Genomic DNA, 27,924 nt, shown 5'->3' on the forward strand with positions numbered 1-27,924 from the left:
TGCAGCGACTTGCTTCATGACTGCCGCCTTGCCACTCGACCACGCGGGTTCATTTAAGACAAACTTTAAGAAAGATTTACCCAACAGGAAAAAAAATTGGTTGTCTGTATAGTCGGTTTACGGACGATAGTTTAACGTGACAACGTCATAACAAAACATTGAAGAAATTATTGCATACTTTTATGAATAAAATTGAATCATTTTTATTTAATTATCACTATTTTGTATGGATACAAAGAAGGAGTGAAATGAAATATACAATTTATTCAAAAAATTTACTTTCATTTGCACTCATTAATTCAAATATGTTTATTACTTTAACGAAGAGATTATTTTAACTATAACTTTTATACATGTTTGCTATTTAACTTCTTCCAATCTGTGTTATTCTGTTAAGGATAGGACGATGATAGGAAAAGTAGGAAACGAATGGGAGTGTTTCAAGTTTAATGTGCCTTGAAAAAGTCAAATCGATGGTTGTTCCAATCGAATGGAAGAGAGATAGATGCGGCGCAAGCGTACAATGAGCGTAACGGGCCACAGCGTAACGCGACAATGTGCGTTACGGGACACTTTTTCGTGCGTGCACCCGGTGTTCATAGATTTATTAGACGTTGTCACTTAAAAAAAATACTTACAGATACAATAAAATAAAATTTAAACCAAATTTATAAACTACCAGCAAATAAAAATAATGTTAAAAATTAACTCATAAGTTTCTAAACATGATTTACTGTATGAAACACTGAAAATTTAATATGAAAATTAATTTTGAATAATGGAAAAAAATATTTGGTAACAGATTATTTTATAAAAACTAACAAAAAAATAAAATCTTTTTTTTTTTAAATATTAATTCAAACGTATTGCACTCAAAACCTGTCCAACGCGTATATACTTATTGCATCTGCTGTGTTACGTGAAGCGTTTAAGAAAACTTTCTAATTTCTATGGCTGATAATTTTTCTTCAGTTATGTTTTAAAAGGTGTAATATTTAGAGAAAAAGGTTGTAATCTTTTCATATAATATATTAATACTCATTAGCGTCATTAAGAGTGCTAGCCCATTAAAGGATAAATAAACTGACTGAAAAGTTCCGAACGAGTGTCGCGCATAGAGGAGGTGAAGTACTCGATAAGCGAGCCGTCGTCGTACTTATCGCCTTCGAGGCTTAAGCTGCAGACAAAATGCCACGACGGTCACGAAACGACAAACCCGACAAATAGTCGAACATCGCTCCAGCACGACAGATTTAATATCGTAGAGCCACAGTACCACGACAACATTAACCCGAGGATTTCTGATTTGACTGTCTGTAAATCGTTTCAAGCCAAATACTTCCATAAAATTCGGTAAAGAATGCACTAAAAACTGTGTATAAGCGGAAAAGAAAATGCTATCTCAGCAAAGGTTTTTTTTTTTGTAGAATTCTGTATTCTTTCAACCCACTGTCATACAGAATGCCACGAGCCTGAAATTTATTAATTAAAAATTCTTTGCTGAACTCATCCAATCTTAAATTAAATCTTCATAAATCTGCAAGAACAACATTGTCCATAAACACGATGATATCCGTCTATGTAAAAAGATGAACGGAAGCTACAAATATTATAATGTACCCACACGTAAAAAGAAATTTCATTATTCAGCATAAAGACTGACCGAGTAGGTAGATATTTTTCAAGTTTAGTTCTGTAAGGTTCTCCGTTTCCGTTACCGTTTAGCTTTCTGTCGGGCGGCACGACATGACAGAATCAGGAATATACCTATTCCTTGCGTGCCGTCGGGGTGACGTCACTGTGAGCTTGTCTGTGATAGGCATGGGGGAGAAACTCCAATTGCTGAGATTTGAGACCTAGTTTTCTGAAGTAGTTTTGGTCCCATCCGCTAGATAACAGCTTTCATAATATATTGCTAATATAGCTACATTGATTGTAAGAAGTAATTTATAAGCTATTATCAGGCAAAAAAAAACAGTTTAAAATAATGCACTCAATTTTGATAGCTACATATTTTATGGTGTGACATACCAGAAATTTTTGCATCTCCTACTCATTTATGGGTCGTTACCACAACGCCGAAATACCACAACGCCGAACGTACAATAACGCCGAATACCATAACACCGAATGCCAAATTGACCGCAACGCCGACAGCTAGAAAACTGCTGTGTAGGTACCACAACGCCGAAATACAGTAACGCCGAAAAATGTTTCTGCGAGGAGGGGGGGGACCTCTGGAGAAAAATGAAAAACCTAGGCTAGCCTAACCTAACCTGACCTAACCTAACCTTTGTGGCAGTCCTGCAATTACATTTTTCGGCGTTAATGTATTTCGGCGTTGTGGTAATTCGGCGTTGTGGTACACAGCAGTTTTCTAGCTGTCGGCGTTGTAGTAAATTTGGCATTCGGCGTTATGGTTTTCGGCGTTATTGTACGTTCGGCGTTGTGGTGCGTCCCCCTCATTTATATATAACAATACGTTTTATTACAAAACAGCATTAATTGTTTTTCGCACAGTTGAAATCACTTTTACTAAACAATTAGACATAAAGTAGATAAATTAACAATATTAACCTGTGTCAATAAACTATCAGAATGCAACTGAACATGGTTTTAATCAATACTAATTCAAATTCATTACAGTTCACTGGCCTGTACTCCGCTGCGCTTACAAGTGAGGACCCGTCGCCGCTTGCAATAGCTGCGATCATTGTCATATGTCGTACTGTCTCTGTGACGTCACCACTGGAGCTCCGCCTAGAGGGCGTTATCCTGCGAGCCAGTCTCCTTGGAGAGTAAGTCAGGTCGAAGCGCTAACTCCAGAGTGAAGGGTCCTAGCTTCGATTCCCCTGTGAGGCATGCATGCACGTGAAGCTTTAAAGATGCCATCTGGTTAGCCTTTCGACGCACAAATGGAAGCGTTAGTAAGTCCAATGAAATAAACAATTAATGAGTAGGAGAATTGGGCTTTCATTCGCGTAGCGCGGAGACAAAAAGGCTATAGACGTCATATTTGGTACATAAATTATCCCAGAGATGAAAAGAATGCATTTTGAATTTTTTTTCAAAAATCTATCAAGTATTTGTTTTATTTTTAAGCGATATTCTATCACATTTGCCTAATTATCTACGATTCTAATCATTGCCAATTTCAATCGTATTATCATTATATACAATTCTACGGTGTGAGTATAATGAAGATACTTATATTCTAACTTTTCAAACATTTTTGTGTTTTATCAACATATTTTTAGAACATCCACCCCGCCCTTTCCCAAATACTGGCTATGTTCTTCTATATTAAAGTGCATCAGGAAACCTTATAAAACAGAAAGTCTTAGACTTCGAATAAATATAGAAGTGATGTCTGGTCTGCATTTAAAATGAAAGTGATCATAAAAGGATATATTAATTACTTTTAATTAAAAAAAAAGACTGAATTGTTTAAAAACAGTTCTAGCATAGATTTTTTTATATTGCTTTCTATTTATTGTTTGTACGTCCTCGGGTCTAATTATATAGGCTAACGATGAAATCCTAAACTAAGTCTCTTACTGACTGATATTTTTATACTTAAATACGAAAGAGTTAAAGAGCTGGCATGGGTTCATTGAAGATCATATAGCGGAACTACAGAAATATATTCGCCCCTCACTTTTTTTTTCATGTATAACGAGCAGTGGGAGTGTTTTCTGCCAGTAGAGTTCTGTAGCGAAGTACAAACACATCTAGTAAATAAAAAAAATGGGCGCGTGTGCTTAGGTACGCGCGTGAGAAGTTATACTTCTTTGGCATCATTAAAAAATAGTTTTTAATTGCTTGCAAAATTAGTGCGTGGAGTCCCTCCACACGGAAGAAGTGAAACTTCGTAATGTGGAAATAAAAATAGGAAGGGGTAGAAATTGATTTTTAGTGAAATCATATTGTATCAAATCAAACTAAAAAAAATAAAGGAAATAAATTTGTATCGATTCATATATTGATTTTCAGGGAGAGAGAGAGAGAGACCTATTGAATTTCTATAAAACTAACTGTTTTATGAGAGCAGATTTTCATGAAATAAATCATTAAATCATTCAACGATAAAAGCTGTTTATTTAATTAAGCGGCCGGGTTCGCCCCAAGGAGAAAATTGACGCGGCGAGACCTCGTGGACATAGAGAAACGACACACACTCACTATTTATGTGTCTATGAAACATGATTTTTTTTCTGCTATTTAAATTGTAATATACAAAAAGGGTATTGAAAATTGAAACAAATATGGCGACACTACAAACTGTCAGGATCTTAATTTTTTCTTACTCTCTACTTAGTTCCTTACAATAGCAAAACTTAATGGCTTCTTATAATGATTATATTGTTTGTCATAAAATTAATATTTATTTTCTTTCCTTGAGCCGATTTTGATGAAATAAAGCTTATATTTCTTTCTCTGCTACGCTCAAGCTAACTTGAAAACCCCACTAAAATTCGTACAGTAGTTTTGTAGAACACCGCGTACAAGCAGACAGTGCTTTCATACCCCCTCCATGGTAGCGTTAAACGTTTAACGCAACCTTGTTGGAAGTCGCATTAGAAGTATAACTTCAATAAAGAGTCGAGTACAGCAGCTTGAGGGGCGAGCATGTCGGCGGGGCATAAGGCGTGATGTTGAAGTTGCCGCGGGTATTATATCGCCGCCCGACACGACCTGCAGTGTTAGTAGGTGGCGGAGCGTGGCCGGGTTATCGCGCGCTGCGCCTGCCCGCTCGGTGGCTAGGCCGCCCGCAGTGCCGTGCTGCGCGGCAGTTAGCCGGCACGCGACAAGCGCTAGGCGCGGCCGGACCAGGCGGGACAAACAACGGTGCCCGCTGGGCCGGCGCTTCATGCCACTGGACCACTCGTCGCCACAGAGATGGCAACACTGCCCAAAGATGGCAACACTGCCCAAATATGGCAACACTGCCACAGAGATGGCAACACTGCCACAGAGATGGCAACACTGCCACAGAGATGGCAACACTGCCACAGAGATGGCAACACTGCCACAGAGATGGCAACACTGCCACAGAGATGGCAACACTGCCACAGAGATGGCAACACTGCCACAGAGATGGCAACACTTCACCACAAACACGGCACCCGACACAAACACAAAAAACCACATGTCAGCTAATTTTTAAAGCCTTCTAATAAATAACTCAATTATCCCTCATACATAGACACCGGAAAAATTCGAGAAATTAATTTCGCGATAGGCTAAAATACAAATAGTTATACCTCAGTTCTGCCTCTGTTATTGGCTCACAACTCACCTGTATGACGCTGGGCCAATGATAAACACGCAACCGAAGCTTTATCGAATCACAGGCTGCTACGTTGGGACGTCTCACAAGACAGCAGCCAACGAGTGTGTGACATTTGACCGAGTGTACGCAGAACTATGGAGTTCATTCTTGGAGGTCATTTAACCCGCGAATTTTTCCGGTCCCTACGTCATACATCTACATCAACGAGAGAGTTTATTTGTCCCTCTGTCCGTCTGACTGACTGCATCTCCTTCTGTCTCTGTGTCTGCCTGTCTGCCTGCATTCCGCGTGACGTGAAGACGACGAGGCCTAGAGCCGTGAAATAACAGCATTTAGATTCTCCATGCGGGGTGGCGGTGTTCTTTTTCATTTGAAGATATTTTTCAGAATTTCAGTTTACGATTCATACTTTTGACGTGATAACGTCTTACAAATCGATGAACGCCGACTGCACGCACAAAAAAAACATTACTCATTGTCACGTTTCGCCTGAGCCGAACGTGCGAGAACCGGCCAACCATCGTGCGAGAAAAATCTTCTATAATATCAAACAGGTTGTGGCGGGCTTTTTGAAAGCAGTAATGTAAAAAAAATTTTATTTATTTGCCCAATTTCGTCATTTCAAATTAACAATTTTATTGACATCTATTTGATTTCACTTTATTTCTATAACTATTTGTTCGTGATTATATTTAAACAAATTATTTAAATTAAATTTGTAAAACAACTGTAAATAACATTTTTGAAAATTAAAAAGTATGCATTTTTTCATGCATGTTTTCTCATGACGCTATCACGTAAAATTATCGTCCGTAAACCGACTTTACAGAAACCCCCCCCCCTTTTTTTTTCGTTCGAGACGCGGCAGTGGCGTATTCGGGAGGAGAGGCGAGTGTTCTGCCAAGAGGACGACGGCGGACTGAGTGTACGCGCGGCGGGCGGACGGCGCACCGAGTATGCCCGCGCGCAGGAGAGCCTCGGAGAACTCGCGCCTGCTCTTGTTCCACAGCGCGGGGGCTGTCGGCCCGGGAGGACAAGGAAGGGTGGTCTCTCTCTCTCTCTCTCTCTCTCTCTCTCTCTCTCTCTCCCGCGAGGGGTCGCCGTCAGCTCAAAGAGCGGCTCATGCGGGCTCGCTGAGAGGTCACGTGGGGTCACGGGTCTGGCGGGCAACTCGGGTGAATGTGCGCTGGCTGCCGGTGCATTCACCGCACGTCGCCGAGCTACTGGTCAGCCTAGCAGTCTGCCCTGCCACCATGTCGCAGACCCTCACAACATTTGGAGATGGTTATTTATTTCAAAATTTTCAATTTACGTGAGTTTTCTGCACTGAATAGGTGTTAAAAATGCAGTATCTTTATTTTAAAATGTGTCACGGGTATCACTAAAGGAACAGGAAACCCTAACAAGGCAGGAAAGAACGGATGCGAGTGTGTCAGAAAATTAGATTCCCAATAGAATTCGTAAATACAACAATTAATTATCAGAAATATTCTCACAAACGAATATCTCATCTCATTCTCGAACTAACATCGATCGTTATGAAGCTGTACCCCTGCGTGGTGGAGTTGAATACCCGTTACAGGTCAGATATAACAAAAACACAAAAAATTAACAATCTGATAAAAATATCGAAGCAGCACCCTTAATCAAGTTTGTGCCAGCCTCGGCTCAACCTACTGCGTATACACTGTCAAACGCAACGGTGATTGGCCAGTCCCAGTTGATTTACCAGGCTAGAACAGAAAGGTTTCGTACGTTTGGGGGAAAAAATGGCCGGCTTCCTTTTCCGGCGAATCGACGCGCAACCGATGACGCCCGACCGCTTCCGAAGAAGCCCGACCACCAGCCGCAGCGTTCAAACTCCCCGCGCTCAGTGTTGCGCGGGCGGCATCCACAGACATGTTAGGGGCAATGACGATTCTGGGTGTGTACGAAGGTACACACGTTACAAATTTATTCATTGTAACCTTTTTTCTGAAATGTTACGTTAAAAAAGTAAAAGTATTTCAACTTTTCCAAAGTTATAAAATACTATAACTAAATCAAGTACAATCTTGAAAAGTAACCTTTAAACCTGAACATCTTAGAAGAGACAACTCAGAGGATAAAATTCCTTACACGGCCTTATATTATATTTTTTGAGACCGAAAATTTTACATTTTTTTTTTGCTATACAGCAAGCAAACTAACTAAGAGCTACGTATGGTCTACGCTTTTTCATTGAACAGAGTAAAAACGCATACATTTTCCAATGATCCCGTAGATATTACATTCGCATTCACTATGGTGTAAGTTGCCTACTGCTGCACTGAATGTGGTAACTGAAAATATCGTTCGAAAAGTTGGAGATATATTCAGACCAGAATTTTTCCTGCGATAGCCTCTGAAACATACAAGTAATAAATACTTTTTGTGGTTAGCTGATGGTTTGTTTTACACGGTTTGTAGAAAGCCCTGAGCAGTGCCACATCCATAGAGACCGTAAAAATTCGCGGATTCATTTCGTGATAGGCTAAACTTCAAACATGTGATAAATTCTGCTGGTTCTGCTATTGGCTCGCAGTTAGACTGGAGCTCTCTGGGCCAATGGTAGACTATTGACCAAAGAAGCGACGTAATCACAAGCTACCCAGTGGAAACGCCTCACAAGTTAGCACCCAATGAACACGCGTGTTTTCTTGAGAAATTGCAGAGGATAATGGAAGCTATACTAGAGGTCAATGAATCCGCGAATATATCAGGTCTCTACGTAGAGGCCGGAAAATTTCGCGGGTTCAATGACCTCCAGGATAGACTCCACTATCCTCTACACACTCGGGCAAATGCCAAATGTTCATTGGCTGTTGACTTGTGAGTCGTCTCGACTGGGTGTAGCCTGTGATTCGACACTTCTATGAGTGAGGGTCTCTAATTGGCCCTAATTACTCCAGATTAACAGTGAACCGATGTCGTAAGCATCACTAAGGTATAATTATTTTAATTGTAGCGTTTCACGGAATGAATCCGCGAATATGTCAGGTCTCTATCTCTACGTCATCCAACGCACCCCGAGACTGGGACTACATACTTCTCGGCAGGGAAACAACCAATGAACGAGAGAAGCATCCTGCGTGCCTGCGAGGCGAGGAGTTTGGAAGACTTGTTGGGACGCGGGTTCATTAGACGCCGGCAATCTGCCGGTGCCCGCGCGCAGACTGGAGCGGACTGCTTGCTACCCGCTGGGGCGGCAAGACGGCCCTTTGAGCGCGGCTCATCAGGGCGAGGAGACCCTATACCCCCCCCCCCCTACAACCCCCCTAGGAGGGGAGACGTCTCCGAACCGAGTGCGCTGCTTCGAGCCGACTGATCTTCTCTAACTAAGCGGATTGGCGGCTGGGGAAAACATCCTCCCCCACCCCCTCCAACTATCCGTTCGATCCGCCCTTCCCTTCACACCTCGCAGCGCGATGCCTTTGTCGGGAGCCCTTGCGCGGAGGTGAATATGTTCCTCGGGACACCCCGTGTCGTCTCACACCTGTGGCGCGCCCTGCCCGTCACACACACGAACCATAAATAGGGACCGGAAAAAAATTCGCGGGTTCAATGACCTCCGGGATGAACTCCACAGTTCTGCGTACACTCGGTCAAATGCCACCCACTCATCGGCTGCTGTCTTGTGAGACGTCCCAACGTAGCGGCCTGTGATTCGATAAAGCTTTGGTCGGGTGTTTCTCATTGGCCCAGCGTCGTCTAGGTGAGTTGTGAGCCAATAGCAGAGGCAGCACTGAGGTGTAACTATTTGTATTTTAGCCTATCGCGAAATGGATTCGCGAATTTTTCCGGTCTCTACCCATAAAACAAAGTTACAGATATAACATTTTATAATATCAATTTTAAGATGTATAGAGTGTTGGTTCAAGGTCACAATTAAAGAGTAACGTCAAACAGTTTTAGATGAGCGCATGCGCGAATACTACCTTGTTGTTATCTCTTTTGCAAAGCGAAATAATGACTCTTTCCCCAATTAGTTTAGGGTGGACCTGTTAACTTTATTTGGCAACAGGATGGAGTCCCTCCCCATTGGAATATCTTCTTACGAGAGTGGTTGGACGTCCAAGTCCCTGACCGTTGGATTGGTCGAAATGGTTGAGACGACAGAGCTCTTTTTCGCTGGCCTTCACGTTAACCTGACATAACGCCATGCGATTTATATCCTTCAGGGCTTTATAAAAGACCGTATCTACGTTCAGCCGCTACGTAATGAATTTCCAGAGTTGAGACACAGAATTGAAGATGCTATTGCTTCCACTACTCCGGACGTGTTAACCAAAGTGTGGGAAGAATTGGAATTTAGTTTGGATGTGTGCCGTATAACTAAAGGTGTAGTCCTACATAAAAAAAAATTTGTGAGAAAAACAAGGTTAATTTACCTTCAATATGATGTATGATTTGTTTGCGAAAAAGCATTTCAGAATATTCTGAGGCCGGATTATTTGTTCTTTCTCCATATTTATTTTTAAATAGTATTTTTTTTAAATTAAAATGGATAAATAATGATTTTTAGAACACGTTTTAGGCATTAAAGGCTTGGTAGAAATTCTTGGAATCATTTATTAAAGGACTTGCATTACGGCTACATATTTATTTCTGTGCCATATAATGTTATGGTCACCGCTCACATCTCATAGCACGACGAGAACACTGCGCGCCAGGCCACAGCGTTGTGCTTAGAGGCGATACCGCGCCAGAAGCGCCAGCGAGCGTCGTCCTTGTCATCCCGCCTCGCTGACACACATACACCCCTGACGAGGCGGGCCCCTTAAAAGCGAAGGTCAAAGCGAAGCTGCACACGACCAAGAGATGGTCAAGGAACTCTGCTTCGATTGAAAGTCCCAGCAGTACTTTGTCCATGAACATCAAGTAGTGTGTAGCCTCCTAGGATCTGTGAGACAAATTGCGATTTATAGAAGCAGTATTAATTTATTTTGGTGTCATATTTCGTCCACAACTTGGTGGCTAGGGGTGGGAACTAACAACACGAATAAAACAGAGTAAAGCAGGAACCGTTAATGGCCTGTGATAAGAAACGGCTCATGAGGTAACCTTACGTGCGAAACCACACGGATACAGATGATTGTCTCCTCATTTTTACATGGCACTCAAAGACATTGGCTTAAATTAAGTGTTTGTGGTGTGGAAACCATCTTAAAGGGTTATATTTTATGGCAGTGATTGTTTTTTGATGACGGAAATTCTAAATCATGCATATTAGCCGTTGTCATGCATGGTCAGAGAATAATTTTAAAAAAATGTTTAGTTTAATGTAAAAATGGACAATTGATGGAGAAAGTACATTTTTCAATTTAGCATTTTAATTGTATCAAAATATCATACACTTATTGAAATATTTCATTTTCCTTAACATCTTAGTGACTTACCAAATTGCATTACCTAATCCAATTTAAAATTTATATTGTAGCAATACAAAGAGAGAGTTGAGGATGAATTGTGTAACATTTTGGGGAAGTTAACTTGAACCGCTGGTAAGTGACTTCAACTGTGCGGCAGTATGCCCTCTCGTGACAGTTCCTGACTTTGTGAATCCCCCGCAGCGGTTGCGTGAAGAGAACCGGGAACACTCACTCCTGAATAGAGACCGGAAAAATTCGCGGATTAATTTCGTGATAGGCTAAACTTCAAACATGTGAGCAATTCATGCTGGTTCTGCTATTGGCTCGCAGTTTTTAACTGGAGCTCTCTGAGCCAATGGCAGACAATCGACCGAAAGAAGCGTCGTAATCACAAGCTATCCGGTGGAAACGCCTCACAAGTTAGCACCCGATGAACACGCGTGTTTTCCTTGAGGAAATGCAGAGGATGATGGAAGCTGTACTGGAGGTAAATGAATCCGCGAATATTTCAGGTCTGTAGTCCTGGAACAAGCGCGACTGGGCCGTGGTTGAAGCCCCGCTCTGAGAGCGGTCAGGCGGAGTACAAGGACGAGGCAGGGTGCCGGCGGCAGGTGAGTAGGAGGGATGGAGGGGTTCTGGAGCATGGAAGAGGGGAGGGCGGGGGGCAGGAGACATGCCTCTCCGGCCGTGTCAGCGCGTGACCTGCCAGGTGTGACCTGCTTGTGTGGCGTCACGCGCCTGAGGCTTGATTCACGACCACAGCCCCACCCTCCATGTGGCCCCGGGGTTTTTCAAATGGAAGTTACAAAAGACTAAAAAGGGCCAAAATTCACATCTAACTTTAAACTATTTTGAAATCTTGCAAAAACATCAACCCTAGTGGACAGGTGGAAAATTCCCCCAAAGTCTTAGGGCACTTAGCTTGGACCAGGAAAAATTCTTGTGTGCTTGTACTCAAAATGGTAATGCAAATATTTGTGCACAAAAGGTGGCTAAAAGAGCACACATATGCAAATACCAAAATAAATACGCGGCTTTATCGTAGGTACATACACGTGATAAATCTTTCGTATATTTACAAACTTCAATGGACATATTATAATATAAATATATCCTGGAGTGAAACGAAACTAACTTAAAACTTCAATCACTTAGTCATTAATCATATATAAAAATGAGGGGAAAAAATTCTAAAACAATTAGTCCCTTAAATCTAATTACCTATATTCAGTTTATAAAAACACAACGGACTGAGAGCACGCTGACATTCTTTGACAAAGTAGAGAGTTCTCCCGCTAGACAAGGTTAGTAGATTCCTTCACTAAACAGCTGCCCAGACTGTGTCAGTTTGTAGGTTAACATTTTGATGTGTTTCATATCAAAGTTTAAAGGCTCCTCAAAATGAAACTCATAAAATTTCCAAAAGTAGGCCACAAAATAAACTCGTTAATCATTGCAACATATGTTGGCTAGGATATGCTAATATATAACACTAAAGAAATATTTATTGCAAATAAATTTTCTTAAATTATTATTAAAAATCATCTGGCTGTCACACAAAGAAATAACATGAAATTAGTGGTCAAGATCAATGTTTACAACTGAGCAAGTACAGAGTAGTCACGTGAAATTGTATTGCACTGCATAGAAGTCAAATTTCATACAGCACTACCTACAAAGTTTGCTAAACATTATTTCGGGTTCATGTCTCAAAGAAATTTTTTTTTTGTTTCAAATATCTTGCCTTACACAAATGTCAAAGAGCACTACATGCTTTAGAGCTGTGATGTCTGTGGGAATGTAAAAATTAGCTCTGACTTCAATCTTGCCATGGGGGTGGACCAAGGATATAAATGTCAGAACAGATACGACTCACGAATATGAAGCGACGAATCCTTGATCCATGGCAAAGTCCACAGTTCCACAATCCACAGTTGCAAGTCTACACCAATACGAGCATCGCACGTCCGAAGAGAGGCGAGATGTCTAGTTCGCTCGCTCGCCGATGACCAATTTTTAGTTGCTGGCTTCCCGCTTGCTTGGAGCGACATACCGGCTGGTTGCCTAGTTTCGGGTGTCATTATGTTAGGCTGCTAGTTGCCTATCTCCGAGTGGTGTGATGTGTGTCTGCCGTATTGCCTAGCTCAGGGCAATGTGATGTGTGGCTGCTATATTACCTATCTCCGAGTGGTGTGATGTGTGTCTGCCGTATTTCCTAGCTCTGGGCAATGTGATGCGTGGCTGCCATATTACCTATCTCCGAGTGGTGTGATGTGTGGATGCCATATTGCCTAGCTCTGGGCGGTGTGATGCGTGGCTGTCATTTTGCCTAGCTCCGAGTGGTGTGATGTGTGGATGCCATATTGCCTAGCTCTGGGCGGTGTGATGCGTGGCTGTCATTTTGCCTAGCTCCGAGTGGTGTGATGTGTGGATGCCATATTGCCTAGCTCTGGGCGGTGTGATGCGTGGCTGTCATTTTGCCTAGCTCCGAGTGGTGTGATGTGTGGATGCCATATTGCCTAGCTCTGGGCGGTGTGATGCGTGGCTGTCATTTTGCCTAGCTCCGGGTATTTTGATGCGTGGTTGCAGGGTTGCCTAACCCTGGGTGGCATCATGTTATCTCGCCCCGCCGATGTTAATCAAGGCCGCCTGAGATGCATATGTATGGCTCGGCGTCTCATTACAGGAGCCCAGGGCTTTATCCCTGCTACAACCCTGCCTTCCCCTTCCCCCGGCACCTCGCGTAAAATACCGCGCGCGCAAAGCGGATTAAGCCCCGCGCGGCGGTAAGGGCGTCGCTGCCCGGTGCAGCTAATGCGACTCCTCCCCTATGCACAAAGCTCTTACCTGGCGCCTTCACCCGGCCATTGTTGCTACCTGCCTCATTCCGGGGAGTCTCCTTGTCCATAGCATCATTCCAGTTGGAAAAATACTTCAAACATTTAGTTTTTGACGTGATAACGTCTTATAAATCGATGAACGCCGGCTGCACGCACGAAAAATGCATGACTCATTGTCATGTTCCACCTGAGCCGAGCGTGCAAGAACCTGCCAAAAAACCATGCGAGAAAATGTTCTATAATATCAAACAAGGTTCAAGCGGGCTTTTTAAAAGCAGTAATTTAAAAAAATTTATTTATTTGTCTAATTTCGTCATTTCAAATTAACAATTTATTGATATTGATTTGATTTCAGTTTATTTATATAACTTATTGTTCGTGATTATATTTAAACAAATTATTTTAATTAAATTTGCAATAACTGTAAATAATATTTTAAAATTAAAAAGTATTCTATTTTTCATCAATATTTTCTTATGACGTTATCACGTAAAATTATCGTCCGTATACCGACTTTACAGAGAACACCCTCTTTTTTAATCCTGTACTGACTTACATAAAAAAAAAATTTAACAGTCTTTATTTAGTGTAGACCCACACATACAAGAGTATTGTTTGTGTTCAGTAGCATCATCAAAATTACAAAAGCGTAAGAAAAACTGGTATATCCATATTTAAGTTTTTTAATTAAGTATTCCTAAAATGGGTAATGACTTCACAGTAACATTTCCTGATGTGATTGCAGTGTGAGAATTATATAATTTTTCCTTAAATATATGGTATTTTGAAAATAATTTAGTGATTTTACAGGAATAAATAAAATACTTTTTGAACAAAATTGAGGCATTTCAGGTGTCAAAGACGCGTGTATTCCCTCCCCCCCCCCCCCCCCAATAAAGCGCAGGTTAAGTGCCCGCTAAAGGCGCGAGAAAATCAGTGACGTCACCCGCCGGGGAAAAAATGGTTCGAGTCCAACAGGTCCAGACCTGAAATTTTTTTTCAGAGTTATTGAAACACAAGTTTTTGATGTATCTTCCTGTTTGAGTCATGGTTAGAGACCGGAAAAATTCGCGGATTCATTTCGTGATAGGCTAAACTTCAAACATGTGAGCAATTCTGCTGGTTCTGCTATTGGCTCGCAGTTTAACTGTATCTCTCTGGGCCAATGGCAGACTGTCGACCAAAGAAGCGTCGAATCACAAGCTACCCAGTGGAAACGCCTCACAAGTTAGCACCCGATGAACACGCGTGTTTGCTTGAGAATTGCAGAGGATAATAGAGGCTATACTAGAGGTCAATGAATCCGCGAATATTTCAGGTCTCTAGTCATGGGCGTTGGTCAATTCCGACACAATAACTACCCCCACTACTAGTCACAGTCAGCCTGCTCCACTTGTTCTAGTCAGGGACTACCCTTTGTGGGTCCTCGGGGGCCATGAGCGCTAAGCCTCGCTCATTTGAAATTATACTTCTTTGGGCACGTTGTGAAATGTTAATGAGAATGAACAATTTACGACGCACGCGCGACAGGATTGAAAAGTTAATCCATATACAAAAAAAAAGGCTCAATAAAAATAAATCATATATATGTGCTTTTCAATCTTAAACTTTAGTGATTGATATTGAATACCAGTCTATAGCATTGAAAACTTTTTTCCTTGTGAATATTAGAGATAGAAATTTTATTTATAATTTTTTCAAGTGTAGGGGAAGGCGGGGTAACTGGACGCAGTGGGTACTGGTACGCAGGTCAGTATCTGGCTAAAGAAGAGAGACGCACGCAGGAGTACTGGCGCTACTATGCGGCGAAAGGAGTAACTTCGTTCTAGTCGAGTGGCGATGGCGTGCGGCTGAAGTTGTGTCGGATATTTGTGTTTTTTTAAATCGGAGATTTTTCCAATAAGATCCTGCATTCATTGCATTCGAGGTAAGGAAAAAACTATGTACTTTTGTAGAATTTTAGATGTTTATAAATAATTAGTGGTGTTTTTTCTATAACTTAACGCGGCGAGGGCTTGTACTTTGTGATCGTTTCAACTGTGACTGTCAGTAAACTGATATGTCGTCGTTTGGGGTATTCGTACGCAGGGATGCGTACCAATTCCCCATCTGCATTTCATTCACCTGTGCGAAATTTAGTAACTGTTATGTTTAAATGGATCATATCAATGGTTTTGTACATTATGAAAATAACAAACAAATATGTATACTAACTTCCCCAGTTACAAAACCATCGACATCAAGGACTGCAGGGACCAGGAAGGCACCGACACGAAAACGGCGTTCAGAAATTCTAACAGCCACTCCAAGAAAAAATAGTGCTGGAAGAAGTGGAAACAAAGAGGAAAAATAAAAGGAAACTAGCTGAACATGATACAGGAAGCTAAAAAAATGAAAAAGAAGAAAACCAAGAAAAATATTTTCAGCGATTCGTCCGTTTCTTCTTGCAAAAAAAAAATACAAAATATCTTTGTCAAGATAATGACATTGAAGATTTGGATATGGTGGCTTCATCTTTCCAACAAAAATGGCACTAATGAGATCTGTATGTTTTGTGGAGAGTTTGTTAAGGACAGAGAACTGTGGTAGCGCTATGGCAGGTGTTCGGGCTGGGTCCATTCAGACTGTAGTGCTGCAGAAAATCATTCAAATATTGTATGCGATTTTCGTCAAGTGAAAGTATAATTATTTCAATAACTTTAATGCTGAAATAGTCTACTTCTTTGTCAAATAAAAAACTGTTTAGTTATTTTGATGGAAAATTTAATTTTAACCATATATTTGCAACTATGGTTTGTCAGTGCGTAAGTGTGTTGTTTTGTGTTAGCCCTTCATATTTGTTCAATAACAATGCAAATAATGAGTAAGCTACGTTCTAAACTATATATAATTTCATTCAAGTACCTACAAAATTATTTTAAAAATACTTAACTGCAAGCTTGAATTAGCGAATATGAAAAATTAAAAAAGATAAATATCAAATCATGTATGTATTTAATTTGAAAAGAAAATAAATTTTTATGTCCCCAGTATAGTAGGTACAAATAGTCTATTTTGTTATTTAGGTTCATTGTAATATTTAAAACAATTATATTTCCATTCAGGGAATATTCGGGAAAAATTTTATGCACCAGAATTGGCATAGAGGGTAATATACGCAACATAAATTTAGTGCGTACGATTACCCCCTCAAGTCGGGTAATCGTACGCAATACATATTTTAATAGTTTAAGTAAAAAAACACACTTCGCTTTTAAACAAAGTATTAATACTCGGCTATATTTAAACTGACTTAATGTCGCTTTGCTACAAATTAATTACATTGCTTTTTAAACTTTATTAACAGAAATATAATGTGCCAAAGTTAAGTGCGTGCAGTTACCCCGCCTTCCCCTATCTATAATGTGAGGTTATGTTCCTATATGTATTATTTAATTTCATTATGAATTGTAAAATTTGTAAAATTATATATTAATTAATTGAAATTAATAAATTATAATAAACACTTAACATATTTATTGATATTTATAATTAATTAAATTTTATTTTGGTTATTTTACTAAATAAAATAATTAATTTTATAAACATTGAGTACTGATTATTTACATTTTAATTCGATTGAATATATACATGACAACCGTATTTATAATACCTATTTATGCATTTTATTATTATATTTATATAAATTATTTGCACTCAAAATTAAAGTAAGTTTTATTATTACATCAAGTAAGTGTAACTTCTAACTCGCGTACATATAAGTACACTTACCCTTTTAATTTTTTTTGTACGCTCCCAAATCTCGCTGGCCAAAGAGAACTCGTCATCATTTCCGTGACTTCCCCGACATGCACGTTAGTAGCTGAGTCCGGTTGTGGTTTGAGCGCGTCACAGGGTAGTTAGTCCCTTAGTAACGTGGCTGTTAGCAGGCTGTTAGCAGGTCTGTTAGCAGGGCTGTTAGCGGGCTGTTAGCAGGGCTGTTAGAAGGGATGTTAGCAGGAATGTTAGCAGGGATGTTAGCAGGTCAGCTTGGTGCCATGGCTGCAATGGAGGCCAAGGGCAAATCCCGAAATATGAAGAGTCCAGTTGAAGAGCACGAAGAAACCAGTACAATAGAACAGGGTACGGGGGAAACCCATGCGACAGAGCGCGCAGGGATTGAAACTGCAATAAGAGACAATCAGGAGTCGGTGGTTGGATTCCAGAGCCCGGAGAGGCTTGAGTTAACTCCCAGTCTGTAGCGGAGTTCTGAGCCAGCGACACTGCAGCTGGCACCTTCAGTCCTCGCCGTAGACAAGTAAGAGTTTGCCTCTCTCTTCCTCTCCACTTTCCCTCCGATGCCTAATTAACCAGCCTGGGTTCAAGTTCAATTACCTTCCTCTTAGTTTCATCAAAATCCACCCAAGAGTTCTGCCTTTCCCTGTGCGCCAACATCAATTTTTCATCTCTTGTCTTAACTATTCAAAGAATTTTCTTCATTCCTCTGCTACGCTGTGTTAGAAAATTGTCACAACTTTTTTTTATCTCACAGATTCCTTCAGTCCTCGCTCTTCCTCTGCTTCTGCGTTACATAGCTTCCCTACACGAGCTATCTTTCAGGAAGTATTTCCTTCATTTACAACAGGGTTGAATTTGTTTCGGATGATCAAAATTATGGGCAGTATTTATCTCACATACATTTTTATGTTGTTTGAGCATGTTTTCGATCTATGTAGCAAACATTTATTAGTTGTAATGCGCCTAAGGGGCCCGTTGAAAATTTATGATTACAACTAACACTTCAATTTTAATATACATGAAATATTTATTCAATTTATATTTATATTAATAGATATTGTGCAAATGAAATTATTTCTGATATACTTACATATATGTTACACATGTGTCACGGACTCGCCAGGAATGCTAGGAGGAACAGGTTAGCAAAGAGCAGTGGAAATGTTATACTGTAAGCGCATGAGAACAGAATTCGTACAGCGTTACATAGTCCTTCTGTAAGTCAGTGATGAGCGTATTTATATTACATAGCAAGCATTATTGAAGTTATACTTCTAATGCGACTTCCAACAAGGTTGCCTTAAACGTTTAACGCTCCTGGGGAGGGGGAATAGAAAGAGACAGAGCGAGAGTAAGAAAAAAATAAAGATCCTGACAGTTTGTAGTGTCCCCATATTTGTTTCAATTTTCAATACCCTTTTTGTATATTACAATTTAAATTGCAGAAAAAAAATCATATTTCATAGACACATACATAGTGAGTGTGTGTCATTTCTCTATGTCCACGAGGTCTCGCCGCGTCAATTTTCTCCTTGGAGCGAACCCGTCCGCTTGATTAAATAAACAGCTTTTATCATTGAATGATATCATGATTTATTGCATGCAATTAAAAACTATTTTTTAATGATGCCAATGAAGTATAACTTCTCACACGCACCCATTTTTTTTACTAGATGCCTCTATTGTATTATAAAAATGAACAGAATTCTAATCATGAAGGTGTTTTGGAGGACACGGGACAGAAGGATAACATCTTGAGAGAACCACCCGGGAGAGCCACTTGAAGCGAGGTTAGCCGCGGACGTGAAGCAGACAATGAGATTACTAAGCAACAGTCGGGTAGCGCGCGCACAGATGGGAGGGAGATTCACCCGCCGAGATAACAGGTTTCGGAGAAGAAAAGGGGTCTCAGAAAGCTTTCAGTGTTCTCAGAAGGAATCCAAGCGTGGTAAGGTTGAAATTACCTCTTGCAACTTACTGATCGAGGCAACGTCCGTCAAGTTTACCAATTATTGAGACACTCCAATTCACATGCCATTTTGAAGGTTTGCAATATTTTTGTTCGATTAACTTTAATTTAAGTTAGGAAATTTTTTTTGGCATAGAATATAATTGATGAACATATTTTTTTTTTAATTGTTGGAGGTTGGCCGATGTTATTAGAGTATTAATTTATTCAACATTGTTATTCCACAGGCGAGAGTAATTTAAACATTTGATTGCAGTGAGGCCGCTGGGGTTTCAAATAAAAACAGCCTGAAAGGCTGAAGAACAATGCCACCAAACTCAAACTTCTTTCAAAAGCTGTAAAATCAAAAACATAAACGTGAAAATTATTTCAGTACAGAGATTTTTTCCAAAATCTAAGTCTTAAGTCGGGCCCAGATAAACAACGGAGTGTTAAAAAAGAAAAGAAAAAAAGTGATACAAATGAGAATCGCACTAAAAATTACTAAAGGTACACTCATATCAAATAGCTAAACTGACACACGGCCTTATCGTTAGTTGGCATAAATGCGGACATTGGTATGTATTTACTAATTTAAAAAACATATGAATGGAACAGCCATTATTTTCTGTCTAAGATAAATTTTTTAACAACCAAATTAAAATGGTCCACAATAATGTAGTGAAACATGTTTAAATGTTCAAATAATGTCCAAAACATTTAGTCTTTTAAGCTAAATTGCCTGTGATTTAGAAAGGATGTAGTACACTTAATAAAAAAATATATTATCCTGGAATAAGGCTAATACACATGTATCAAAGTTTTCAGAAATTAGTCTTTGGCTCTTAGCCGGATGAGTGTGTTCAAAGTTTGTCACACGTTGCGGAACGCATGGTTACGACGCTATACTTGTATCACGTAAGCAGCAGACGGAAAAACGCAAACACAATTTGAACCTCGTGAATGGCAAAGGCTTCTCAATGCAAACGTCGGTTTAAAATAAATAGCATAGCAACACCTTATAAACGCGTTGAGGGCTTACGATTTACGTATCAAAGTTTGAAGTCTCGTCAAACACGTGATACTAATAGTTCACAAGGACGGGACCGCAAAACCAACTCGTTAATAATTTAACACTGTCCGATAATTAGCCTGGAGCAAAAACTGGGTACTGCAAAATTATTTAGCACCAGCCCAAAATCTCATAAACGAGTACTAAACAATTATACTGGGTCAGACAAACGAAGATAGCAAGACATGTCCTCGATGGTAACTCGTCCTCTTTGTGTTTCCATTCTACCCCGGAAAAAAAACCTTTTTCCAGCTCTTCCACTATTTCTCCCACCTGCTCTGCCTGCAGTTTCTCTCATGCGAAACGAGCTTTTCGCAGGGCTTAAACATGCTGGTATCCCGTGGCCACGACCTTATCGTTGTTACAGTCGTTACTTGATCAAGTATTGTGGTGCCACTTGGGTCGAAACTGAGGTGAGTCCTTGCAGTTATAACATTTTCTATTGTCTGTTTACGTAGTATGTTGTCATGCCGTTAAAGTAAATATAATTACACCTTTGTATTTAGTATTTTCGAAATTTATTCTTTCAGACTACTCCTAAATTAAGTCCGGTTCAAAGGTATTTTAAGCCTTAGTGGCCGTGATATGATTTAACAGCCTGGCTTGTATGAGCCATGACGAGTCTCAGTGTGTCGCCCGGCGAGCAACTGTTTAATTGTGTTGCTGTTCTACCGAACCTGGACAGCTGGACGCCTGGACGCCTGCTCGCCTGGTCGCCTGGTCGCCTGGTCGCCTGGTCGCCTACTCGCCTGGTCGCCTGGACGCCTGGTCATGGCACCAGTCGCAGTCGCTTAAAGGAATCCGTCCCTTATGACGCGCCCCCCTGGTTATCAATTATCCGCGTGTGATTAATCCCCGCCGCGAGTATCTGCGGAGGAGGTGTGGAGTCTCCGGCACCGAGGGCTGTCCGCGCGTGGTGACGGCTTAATGGCTTTCCTGTGTCCGGGCGTCACTGTCATGCGGAGACGTGGCTGACGTCTCCGTGCGACCACCGAGCAGTCGCCTACACCGCAAACAATATCAGGCTCTTTCAGTTACTTCTGTACTTACACCATCATGTCATACTATATGTGTTACGTCAGTTGAAAGGCACCTAACGGGCCCGTTCAGAAATGATTAACATACATGTTTATTTAATATACACTAACTATTTATTGAAATTATTATTTATCATTATATTACTCAAGTGAAAATTATTTCTAATATAAATAAGTGAAAAATAAAAATTTCTCAAAAATTTGTTTTTAATGAGGAACCTCTTTAAACACTGCATTTCTTGTTAGTTGCACCTAGTCATTTAATAATCTTCCTTGCTGTGGATTCGATTCAATATACGCCAGGATGGAAACAATATTGGCAGTGCGATTCGTGTGAAAGTGCTCAATTGAATATAGACCGCAACACCATTAGCATGCTACAGTTCAAGTGTGCCGTAACATGTATTCTCGATCGATTTAATCCTATCATTAGCGCTGGAAAATTGACACAGTGGTTGGTAGATTCATATTTGCAAGTGGAGGCCAAACACTTGAATTATATTAAACAGATATACGCGGCCAAAACGCGGCAAACTAATCCGCGGCTCGCTACTCTTATCATGAACTATCTGCCTCGTCAAAATAGAACGCTATCTATACCCCCGTGCATGTTATATTTACGCCACGGACTCGCCAGCAATGCTAGGAGGAACAGGACAACAAAGAGAAATGGAAATGTTACACTGTAAGCGCATGAAAACATAATTCGTACTGCGTTACAGTCAGTGATGAGCGTGTTTATATTAATTATGTGTCAGTGTTTCCCATTCTGTTTGTGCCTGGCGATTGGAACATAAGTAAGTTTTATATATTGTTTTAACTTTGTACCTGTACTTTACTTAAATACTAATTTTTATTTAATTGAATTTTCATTTATTCATGTAACAATGATATAATTTATACTTTTTTGTTTATACATAATATTGAATTTTAATAATTTGCTCTTTTTAACTTTCATATTTATATAACTAATGTAATATTTTATATATTTATTTCTCAGCTATTATACATTTACAATCGCTGTTCCCGATACGTCGCAACTGTTCTGTTTTGTAAAGCCTGCTGCTGTCGTCATTGTGTTATCAGAATACCTGTTTGATTACATCGCTGGGTTTGCATGTGCATCACTGTATTGTCAATGTTTTGTCTAGATTATGTCGTTACGAACGTGAGCAGGGCCGCGGCGCGTGCAGGTTCAGAGCTGGCTGGCGGCCCCGCACGGCCACTTACGTCACGTGGCTGCCGCAACGTGAGACGTGCAGCGCGCGCCTGGTGGATAATAAGGGTCACCACTTCCCCTCCCTCCTGCCCTCCACTCCCCTAGCGAATCTCTGCCTTTGCGGTGTTAACCTGACACCTGGCAGCTGTGGGGATTCCGCCTGCGGTCGCGCGAGCTCCCGACGCCTTTCTCGGTAAATGTGGCGTCGGGTCGGCGCGGAATGACGCGACTGGCCCCAGCCGCGCTCGAGACTTCTAAAAGTGGCGCCTGGTCCTATATAAGCCCGGGACGCCGGCCTCCGAGTTCAGTTGAGTTCTCGGCGATAGTTGGGTGGCGATAGTGCCGCGGGTGCGGCGAGAGTCCCGAACAAACAGTCCCTTCCAAGCGAAGCGTCGAGCGGACCCTCGGCGAAGGGAAGTGCGGCGGTGGCGGGGTGGTGGAGTCCAGCGACGGAGGTCCACGAGGGGCGCTGCGGCGAGAGGTGCGCCAGAGGTGCGGCCCAGCGAGGTGTGCGGTGTATGAAAACCATGTGACTGGGGAAGAAATATTTTTAAGTGTCATTGATTATTAAACATTTTTAGAATATTATTTGTTAGTGATGAAAATATTGGCAATAAATAAAACTGTGAAGTAAAATTTTTCATTGGGCTATCAATTTACGAATTTGCCCACTACGAATTATTATTTCATTTTAATAATTCGTAACAATATGTTTATTATCATTATCGTTGGGCTCCTCTGTCTGTCACTCTGTTTGTGTATAGAGTCCTTGTTTGTCTGTATTTAATGTTTGTTTTTTGCTGCAACTGGTTTGTCGTAGTTAGTACACTGTGTTCTCTAATTTCTTCCACGTAATTCTCTGAGCTGTCTTTAAAATTAATATTTGGCATCAGGATTCCGGCTATTTTCTGTGGGTTTGTGTATTCATATTTATATGTATGTTCTATCAGGTTTCCTCTCTTATATATCGCTCAAATTAGCAACGGCGTATGTCCAAAATAGTTATTTAAATCAATCTGCCACATTGCAAGGATCATTGAAATAACGTGGTGTTTAACAGTTTTTTTATAGTTGCTTTGCATGGGTGGATACAGAATGTTAACTTGTATGGGTGCTACATTAGATGCAATTTATATTCAATGTCCTTATGAGGTAGTAAAAATCTGCTACCAACATGAGGAAAACAAAAAAATTTCCGATATGGCCGCACCCTCTTTTAAAAAGTAACTTATAATTAGAGACCGGAAAAATTCGCGAATTCATTTCGCGATGGGCTAAAATACAAATAGTTATACCTCAGTGCTGCCTCTGCTATTGGCTCACAACTCACCTGGATGACGCTGGGCCAATGAGAAACACCCAACCAAAGCTTTATCGAATCACAGGCAGCTACGTTGGGATGTCTCACAATACAGCAGCCAATGAGTGGGTGGCATTTGACCGAGTGTACGCAGAACTATGGAGTTCATCCTGGAGGTCATTGAACCCGCAAATTTTTCCGGTCCCTACTTATAATGAAATAATTATATATTTCACTCGACACTTATGGGCCAGCTCTGGGTTCGACGGCTACGGAGTTATGTTCACTCGCAGTAGCAGCGACGCTCACGCCATCTCTGGAAGGTATGAGACATCAGAGACTGCATATGCGAGAAGAAGTAAGCGGAGGAAGTGAGACCTGGACATGTTCCATTTGCCGGAATAAAAGAAGTAATTTCCAAGTTGGCAGCATCGAAAAACTATCGTATCACCAAAGTTCGTTTGAGTTACAGTGTTTTGTTCAACGAAACAAGTTCTAATTAGCGATTCTCAACATATTTAAGAATAAAACAATCATCTGTTCCTGATTTCCGTGACTGACTCCAGTTTTATAAATGTCTACATAGTTTTAAATATCACTTACAGTTATGGTAAATAGCTGTACGTAACATGTGAAAAGTTTAAATTTCAATGTTATGCTGCTTACAAGCTATAAACCTGTCACGAATGGAAATATAAAAATCAACATTTCATACCAACGTCCACAAGCCTAGGTTTTGGAACTGAAACAAAAAAATGTTAAAAAACTAAAAACAACGAAGGAAAAAAACCATACAGATGCTCGCGTTTGGACTCCAGACAAAATTTCCTACTTTGACACGATGGTTGTTCTGAGGTGGTGCTAATTAATATATTTTAGATGAACATTTATTTGTAAGCAGAAGGATATTTTTTCTCATGAATGTGCAGGCAATGTTTTACCCTGCCTACTGTTATAAACGAAAAGCAGAAAAAAAGTGTTGTCTGTAAAGTCAATTTACGGGCGATAATTTTACGTGATAACGTCATAAGAAAACATTGATAAAAAATTGCATTCTTTTTAATTTACAAATATTATTTACAGTTTTTTTGCAAATTTAATTTAAATAATTTGTTTAAATAAAATCCCAAAAAATTATTTTAAAATCCTGCCTTAACCTGTTTGATATTATAGAAGATTTTCTCGCACGGTGGATTGGCCGGTTCTTGCACGCTCGGCTCAGGCGGAACGTGACAATGAGTCATGCTTTTTCGTGCGTGCAGCCAGCGTTCATCGATTTTTTAAGACGTTATCACGTCAAAAATAAACGTGTTTACTGAGTTACAATTACTAAATACATATATATTTTCATGCTTAATTCAGTGGTTTTACAACCAAAAAAAAAAACACTTAGTAAAGAAAGCAGTTTTTTACAGCGTTGGCAGAATGCAACCTTCCCGTGGCGCCACGCGAGAATTGAAGTATCACTCTTCGCCATTCGCGACCATGTCCCCCTCGTCAGCTGTTGCCAGCCCGTCCCCTCGCCACTGTAGCTCCGCCGCGTGGTTCGGAGCCCGCTCGCTCCCGGGAGAGGGGAGGGGGGGGGTGACGGCTCACGTGACGTGCGCATGCTGGCCCGTGAGAGCTGCTATGCCTGTGACTGCCACTCACTCGGCGCGGGCGTTAAGGGGTAGCATCCTCACTTCAGTGTGTATGCACATAATAATAATTATAATTATAATTTATTTCCCATTTTTTTACACTTTGTTAACAATATTCATTTAATTAACTAGGAAATTTAGCACTCACGAAAGCAAACTTGTATGTGAGTGCATCTAGTCACTTCAAATTACATGCGGTATTTTGACGATTGTAAACATTTGTAAATGTATAATAACTGAGAAATAAATATATAAATAATAACCTAAGAAACTTTACATTAGTTATATAAAGTAAAAAGTTAAAAATAGCAATTTATTAAAATTCAATATTATATATTATTATTATTTTTATATTATGTTTGTTATGATTGTTATTACATCCTCTATGTGGATATATAAAATTTATATCCACAAAGCAATTCCCAAGTTAATTTTTGTGGCGAAACCTCTTTAAGGCCCCCGCCTACCCGGGCACACACACGGTGCGCAGAGCTTCAGGGAAAACCAGCGCGATTTCAAAAATACTCGAGATATCCGAGTTGGGTCTGTTTACGAAAAGCATTTAAGAGTTCGCTGAGAGCCGAAAAGTACTTTTGATTCCGGATTAAGATTTTAAACTGTATTTTCAGATGCGTTAAAATGGCTAAAATTCGTGTTTTCAGAGTAATTTTTAGGCGTAAAACAACCAGTACAGATTCTTGAAAGCACTTAAGGGACTTGCATTGCATCTTCATTTCTCGTCCATATAATGTTACGGTCACCGCTCAAATTTCACAGTTGTCCTGTGACTACGAGAAGACTGCGCGCCAGTCCGGAGGAGACACCGCGCTAGAAGCACCAGCGAGCGTCGCGCTTATCATCCCGCCTCGCCGACACACATACACCCCTGACGAGGCGGACCCCTTGAGCGCAATAGGAGTATAATTTAAGGTTCGAATTTTATTCCAACTCTTTTTCGTGAACCATTGTTGTGAAACGTTTCTGACGCGAAAAGGACGAAGAATAGGTTCCGTACAATGTAAACTATTAAATTCCTTCTAATTTATCATAATCCCTTGAATTATTACCTACAACTTTTGTCTGAAATATTTTTTATAATACGACTTACCATGACTGCAAGGGGTGGAATAAATAGGGGTTGAATAACCAAAAAAAATCATAATTTACGTACCATGTACACTGTTAAATCCGTTTGGTTTTATTGTAAAACCGTAAATTATTATCTACAATATTCGTTTAAAACAATCTGTTATACCCCAACCATTACTGCGGGGGGTGGAATAATTAGAGTTTGAATGGGAAAAAAATGCATGACTCCCTTAGTAGGCATATTATAAAATAAGTTCAAATTGTTTGTAAACCTTATGAATATTATCAAAACTTTTATCTCAAATATTTTTTTTATACAACGAACCATTGCTGCAAGGCTAATGAGGGGTTAAAAAAAGAAAAATAATAATAATTCCCTTAGTAAGCATACCATCAAATCCAATCACATTGTTTGTAAATCTTTAAATTCTTATCTAAAACTTTTATTTTAAAAAATTTTGGATAATACAAACCATTTTTGCAAGGGGTTGAAACCCCTGGGGTTGAAATAAAATAAATTAATAAAACTTCCCTACGATGTACTCTATCGCATTAATTTTTATTTTGTTTAACTTTATAAATATTGTTGAAAACTTTTGCATTAAGTAAATTTTATGTAACAAACCCTTACTGCAAGGTGTAATGACAAGGGTAGAAAAACAAAAAAAAATACTTTTTTTAATATATATAATATCAAATACGTTATAATTTATTGTAAATCTCCTATATTTGATCTAAAACCTGTAACTGAAACAATTTTTGATGAAACAAACTATCACCGTAAAAACAGGGGTTGAATTTTTAAAAAATTAAACTTTCTTGGTATCAAATTCATCGGACTTTATTAATACTACCTTAAAAATACCTTAAACCTTTTTCCAAGAAATATATACGAACTCGTATTAGTTCCAGGGGTACAAAATAGTAGGCATAATATGAAATTCGTTAAAACATTCTATGCTGGATGCATTGAGTTAAAAACATTCAAAATATGTCCGTTGCGTGAAATATGAAAAAAAAATTGATCTTTTTTTAATATTGGCGAACATATAGGATGTTATGTACATTAAGTTCTTAAAAAATTCCAGGATTTTATAGAAATACCCAAAACCTTTCCAGAAGAAATAGTTACTTCGAAATCTACCAACGCCTGTAGGATGTGCCTAAAGGGATTTTTTTTTAACTTAGAAAATAATATTTATGTCAGTCCTAGCTAGCTTTTACGGAAATAATTTTGTCATGTGATACGAATTTTTGAGTTAACCTTTTGTAAGTATTCTTCGTATTCGAATACATTTTTCTAGTATTCGTAAATTAAA

The sequence above is a fragment of the Bacillus rossius genome, chromosome 5, assembly GCF_032445375.1.
Source record: "Bacillus rossius redtenbacheri isolate Brsri chromosome 5, Brsri_v3, whole genome shotgun sequence".
Classification (NCBI taxonomy): Eukaryota; Metazoa; Arthropoda; class Insecta; order Phasmatodea; family Bacillidae; genus Bacillus; species Bacillus rossius.